Genomic DNA, 6,085 nt, shown 5'->3' with positions numbered 1-6,085 from the left:
TAGTCCACATCAAAAACAAACAAACAAAACAGAAGCTACAGAGTAGAACGCTCTTTTCTTGACCTGGGTGAAAGTTAAATCAAACAGTTAATAATTTTTGCAAAGTAGATAGTGGCCTTTCATTTGGCTGACGGTAAATATAAGGTGCTTTACCAGAGAGATGGCTATAGAACTGGCAATTGTATCTCATGCAATGAAAGTGAAAAAGGTAATTCCCCAGCAAAGTTTTTCTTATTTTCTTTTGATTTTTTAAAATATTTATTTCTTTTGTCCCCTTAAAAAAAGTTCAACTTCGGCACCAAATTCAAAAAAGCCCTCTTAAGAAGTTTGGAAAAAATTTCCAAACATATTTCAGCAAACACAAACAGTTTTTCTGTGCTGGTGAAGTAAAGGATTCCCAATTTTCTTCTGGCCCCTGAGTCTGCGTCGCATGGTAAGTTTAACAGAGTTCTTACGCTGGGAGGTTGTGGGGAGGCTTGCAGGCTGAGCACCACTGCTACGACTTAAACCATTCCGTCTGTGCTTCTTCGTAAGAGGGCCAGAGTTGGATTCTTCTAATGTCCTTTTGAAGTTTGCCGGAGGGGTTCTTTCAACTTCTTGGGCTTTCATTTGACCTGGGCTCGGTATCTTCACATTTTTTTGGTCCATGATGGTGTTTGTTGAATTGGTAGGCACCAGGCCAACAGACAGGCTATTATTCAAAGAATCGTGTATCCTTAAAGTCAGGGCTTTAGTGCAATTTTCTTCTAGTGGCTCTGGATCTTTTGAGGATATGACTGCAGCCTGGACATTCCCTCGAGCTATCTCAGGTGGGACTTCTAAATAATTCTCTGAGAAGGCATTACTACGAATAAGGGCAGGTATATGGTCCTTGGAGTTCAGCCTTGGCCATGGGTCCTCCTCCAGGGGCTTGATTGGTGGTGTGGAACACGGAGAAGGAGTCATCACACAGGTTTCTTGACTGTTATAGGAAGGGCTATCAGTCAGGTTCAGATAGAGCTCGTCTTCACTGCTGAAATTTCCCTGACTGTCCACTCCCGGAGAGATGCAAATTACTATGGCACTAGTATTATCTGCTTGAAGCATTCGCTGCCTCCAGCAGCCTAGCGCTTGATTCACAAGCATTTTGGCACAAGATTGTCCATGCTCGCCCATCAGGTATTTTTTCTCCTCTTGGTCCTGGCACATTGAGATGGCGTCTTGAGGTGGGATCATATTCCAAAGTCCATCACTTCCCAAGATAATATACTTGTGCTTCTAGGGGTCAAGAGTGTGGACGCTTGTGTCTGGTTCAGGTGACACCAGGGGACAAAATAAAAATAGTATGAGTTTGACTTTTTGGAATTCAACAATTTTAGCCTGGCCTTGTACTTGCTTGTATTATAAATGTGAATTTTGTAGATGTTAGGGTGTAAGTTGCTGTAAAATGTGTATAAATTTGTATCCTTCACACAAACTCAGTCTCTTACTCTGATACACAGTAAATGTAACAACAGGGCTAAAGGTTTAAAAAAAAATCTATTAGATTTTAGAAATACATTAAAACTTTTAAAAATGCTTATTAAGAAATTTGTATGTCACTTGTGATGAAACCTACACAACTTTTAAAAGTAAATTATTAAGCAAACTGGAAAAGTGATGTATTTTCATAGTGACCTGTGTCTCACTTAATGTTTCTTAGAGACAGCTAGTGTCTTTTTTAAATTATTTTTTATTTCTAATTTTATAATCCAGAACTAAATTTTTCATAGAAGCCGAAGTGTTGAGCCATGCAAAAGTAGCTGGGTGTTAGTCTCCTTGTCCTAATGAAAATACTATGCAGTATCTCTTATTTCATTCAGTAGCATTTTTTCTAAACATTAACCATCAGATTTGCTCACCAGATCTTTGGCGTAGAAGGAGGTATGTTTGCCTAAAGAGATGCCCTTTTCAATCATCCCAGACATTCGGTGGCATTAATAAGTCTTAAAGTGGTTATATCCTCTTCTCGTGTTTGCATAAAATATGTGAAGTTTTTCTTGCTATTTCAATAATGGATGGTGCTGCTAGTTCCCAACATTTCTTAAATTATTTTATATATCATACAGTTTTCATTGATTATATGGATATGTTTGTTCATCTAATAAATCAGTGAACTGTTAATAAAAAATATTTATTTCTAAAATAATTTGGGAACTTTCAAATATTAGAGGAATATTTTATTTTATGTTACATGCTGAGTATTTCTTCTTTTGCTTATTTCCTATTTATGAAATCTGAGCTTCTAAAAAGTCTAGCTGGGTTAATTTGTAATAGTAGCCATATTATACATTTTATTAACTATGGCTTGATGACTCATCTTTTGGCAAATGTTAGAATTCAGATCTCTCAAGGATCAGATATATGTAGCACATATGACAGAATGCATGAAGAGGCAAGTAATACAGTTTCAGGCTGCTGCAATTAGAAATGTTTTAGCATGCTTTTTCTACCCAAAGGGAAATTCCTTGCTGACCACACTGATACAGAAAACAATTTTTCTTACCTCAAAAACCAAGCATTAAAAAACAAAAACTTTCCATGTTTTTGTATAGCCACCTACATGACTCCAAACAAAGTATTCAGAAATAAAATTTCAGTGCAAGACAAATGAGAAGAGGAGTCATTTTCTAAATGGGAGTAAATGACTGGTATTTTTCTGAATTGGTTGGAGAAAGCAATCTCCTTAGCAAGAGAGTTAATGAGGACTTTAATCTTTGAAGTCAACTTTGACCAGTTTCAGAGAGACTTAGAATTTGCTCTATTTAGTTATAAGGGAAAAGAAATATAGGTACAGTTGATTTAGTGCAAAGCAGACTGGGACAGTGTGGGATTTAGTGAAAAGTGGCCATGAGGGATTTAGTGGAAAGCAGCTTTAGTGCAAAGCCTCATAGTTCAGTTGGTATAGAATCCACCTGCAATGAAGGAGACCCCAGTTAGATTCCTGGTTCAGGAAGATCCCCTGGAGAAGGGATAGGCTACCCACTCCAGTATTCTTGGGCTTCCCATGTGGCTCAGGTGGTAAAGAATCTGCCTGCAATTCAGGAGACCTGGGTTCAATCCCTGGGTTGGGAAGATCTGCTGTAGAAGGGAACAGCTACCCACTTCAGTATTCTGGCTTGGAGAATTCCATGGACTATATAGTTCATGGGGTCTCAAACAGTTGGACATGACTGGGAGACTTTCACTTTACCTCACTTCTCAGACTGGAACAAGATCAAGGAGGCTATGGAGAGATCATCAAGTCAGAAAGATGGAAACAAGAGGGAACACAGAACATTAAAAATATTCACCCAACCCCACGAATTCTTCAATGAGTGTGGGTAAGGGAGGGATTAATTAACAATGGAACCCCACTTTGCATCACTTATAGGTTGTTGTGTTCACCCGTACTTCTATCAATAGTGTACTAACATGCGTAGAGCTCTAAATTTCAGTAGAACATAAATTTAGTCATTCTCATTTGAGCTATTGGCATCTTTTTTACCATCATGCATTAAAGAACTCCAGGCATTGTTGTGGGTCTGTATCTGAGCCAGGTGGATCCCAGCTGGCAAGATTCTGGTAGCTTACACTAGATAAGCAGTCTAAATAAGCAGTGTCCCTTCTACCATGTTACATGCTGAGACTCTCTTTCTCTCTGGAAGCCATATATTGATACATTACACACACATTTCATGAGACATATTTTTACTTCAGAAATGGAAGCTGATGCTGTGCTTCTGGTTGTAAGATGCTTAGCTTTGTTATACCACAGAAAGAATTTAAGTAACTTGCCTATTTATGGTGCTGGTGGCTCAGTGGTAAAGAATTTGCCTACCAGTGCAGAAGATGCCGGTTGGATCCCTGGGTGGGAAGATCCCCTGGAGGAGGAAATGGCAACCCACTCCAGTATTCTTGCTGGAAAATATCATAGACAGAGGAACCCATCAGGCTATAGTCGATGGGGTCACCAAAGAGTCGGACACAACTTAGTGACTGAACAATAACAACAGCAACAAATAAGCTACAAGCACCATTATATCTGTTTTCTTACTTTAGTTTATCCTTGTTGGGTAGATATAGACTTTTAAAGATGAGAAATCACATCAAGATAATTTAAATAACTGACTTGGGATGTGTTTTTGGTCAAAAGACTTATAGTTAAGGTTTTTTTTTTTTAAATCTTATAATCCCACCACATTGCCATTCTCTCCAGCATAACTATTTACAGACTAAAACTGAAGTGTTTCTTAGGAAAGATTTTTTTTTTTTACAGAGCATTCATTTAAACTTCTCTTTCTCATCGCAAAATTTGTTTTGGTCACAATCTTATTTTACATATAATTCAGTCATTTTTTGTTTAATAAAAGTCATTTTAAAAGAATATTATATAATTTCTGTTATTTAATTAAAAGCAATGAATATGTTTTCTTTTAGGAGAATGCAAACATGTATTCTATAATAAGAAATGCCTGTCCAAATCTCAGTTGCCGACTTCCAATCTGACAATGGTAAAACAGGCAGACTCACTATATGGAAAAGGGTTTGCAAAGCCCTTAATAAAGTGAATAATGTATAAACAGAAGGCTCTGTAACTGGGAGGGGCATAGGCTTGAATAAACTCTGCTTTACTTCTGGTAAAAATGAAAGAATTGATATATTTGAACTCTGTCATTCTTCACAAAGATTTGTTAAATATAATCTATCAACTTTTCCAAGGTGATCTTAACTACAAAGAAAAGGATATGTTGTATAAGAGATAAAAGGCAGATATTTCAGTGTTTTTTTAAAAGATTTTTTGTTTGTTTAGTGAATGTTATGGAGAAGCAAAAGTTAGGATAAGTGATTTTTTTCCCAAAGCTTCAGTAAATACAAATCCCTCACAACTTGTTTTAAAATGGCTGTTGTATCCAAAAAGGATCATTGACCAGAGTGTGAAATTATTGAATCTTTACAACTATGGAAAAAAGAAAATACTGTATTGTTCAATCTGTAATTTTTTAAAATTTATTTTTAATTGAAAGATAATTGCTTTACAGAATTTTCTTGTTTTCTGTCAAACTCCAACATGAATCAGCCATAGGTATACATATATCCCCTCCCTTTGAACCTCATTCCCATCTTCCTCCCCATCCCACCCCTCTAGGTTGATACAGAGCCCCTGTTTGAGTTTCCTGAGCCATACAGCAAATTACCATTGGCTGTATATGTTACATATGGTATTGTAAGTTTCCTTGTTACTCTTTCCATACATCTCACCCTCTCTTCCCCTCTCCCCATGTCCATAAGTCTATTATCTATGTCTGTTTCTCCACTGCTGCCCTGTAAATAAATTCTTCAGAAACATTTTTCAAGATTCCATATATATGCATTAGAATATGATATTTATCTTTCTCTTTCTGACTCACTTCACTCTGTATAATAGGTTCTAGGTTCATCCACCTTATCAGAATTCACTCAAATGCATTTCTTTTTATGGCTAAGTAATACTTCATTGTGTATATGTACCACAACTTCTTTATCCATTCATCTGTCGATGAGCATCTAGGTTGCTTCCATGTTCTAGCTATTGTAAATAGTGCTGCAATGAACAATGGGATGCATGTCTCTTTTTCAACCCTGGTTTCCTCAGGGTATACACCTAGAAGTGGGATTGTAGGGTTATATGGTGGTTTTATTCCTAGTTTTTTAAGGAATCTCCATATCGTCTTCCATAGTGGCTGTATCAATTTACATTCCCACCAACAGTGCAAGAGTATTCCCTTTTCTCCACACCCTCTCCAGCATTTATTGTTTGTCGACTTTTTGATGATGGTCATTCTGACTGGTGTGAGTGTACACAGAAAATTATAAGACACTGATAAAATAAATCAAAGATGACATAAACAGATGGAGAGATATTTCATATTCCTAGGTAGGAAGAATCAATATTGTGAAAATGACTATACTACAAACACAATATACAGATTCAATGCAATCCCTATCAAATTACCAATGGCATTTTCACAGAACTAGAACAAAAAATTTCACAATTCATATGGAAACGCAAAAGACCCCATACAGCCAAAGCAGTCTTGAGAAAGAA

The 6,085-nt window shown here is 36.8% G+C and overlaps 1 pseudogene across 1 annotated transcript; it reads right to left on the bottom strand.

The window, feature by feature from the left end:
* Positions 1-260: 260 nt before the first annotated feature.
* LOC108634886 lies at positions 261-1,298 on the bottom strand (annotated as a pseudogene). Its single transcript, XR_001917715.1, has one exon. The product of XR_001917715.1 is annotated as a protein phosphatase 1D pseudogene (transcript).
* Positions 1,299-6,085: the final 4,787 nt, after the last annotated feature.

This window comes from Capra hircus, unplaced genomic scaffold, assembly GCF_001704415.2.
Source record: "Capra hircus breed San Clemente unplaced genomic scaffold, ASM170441v1, whole genome shotgun sequence".
Lineage (NCBI taxonomy): Eukaryota > Metazoa > Chordata > Mammalia > Artiodactyla > Bovidae > Capra > Capra hircus.
Note: the sequence above shows the minus strand (reverse complement) of the source record. Positions and strands in the feature narration are given on the sequence as shown.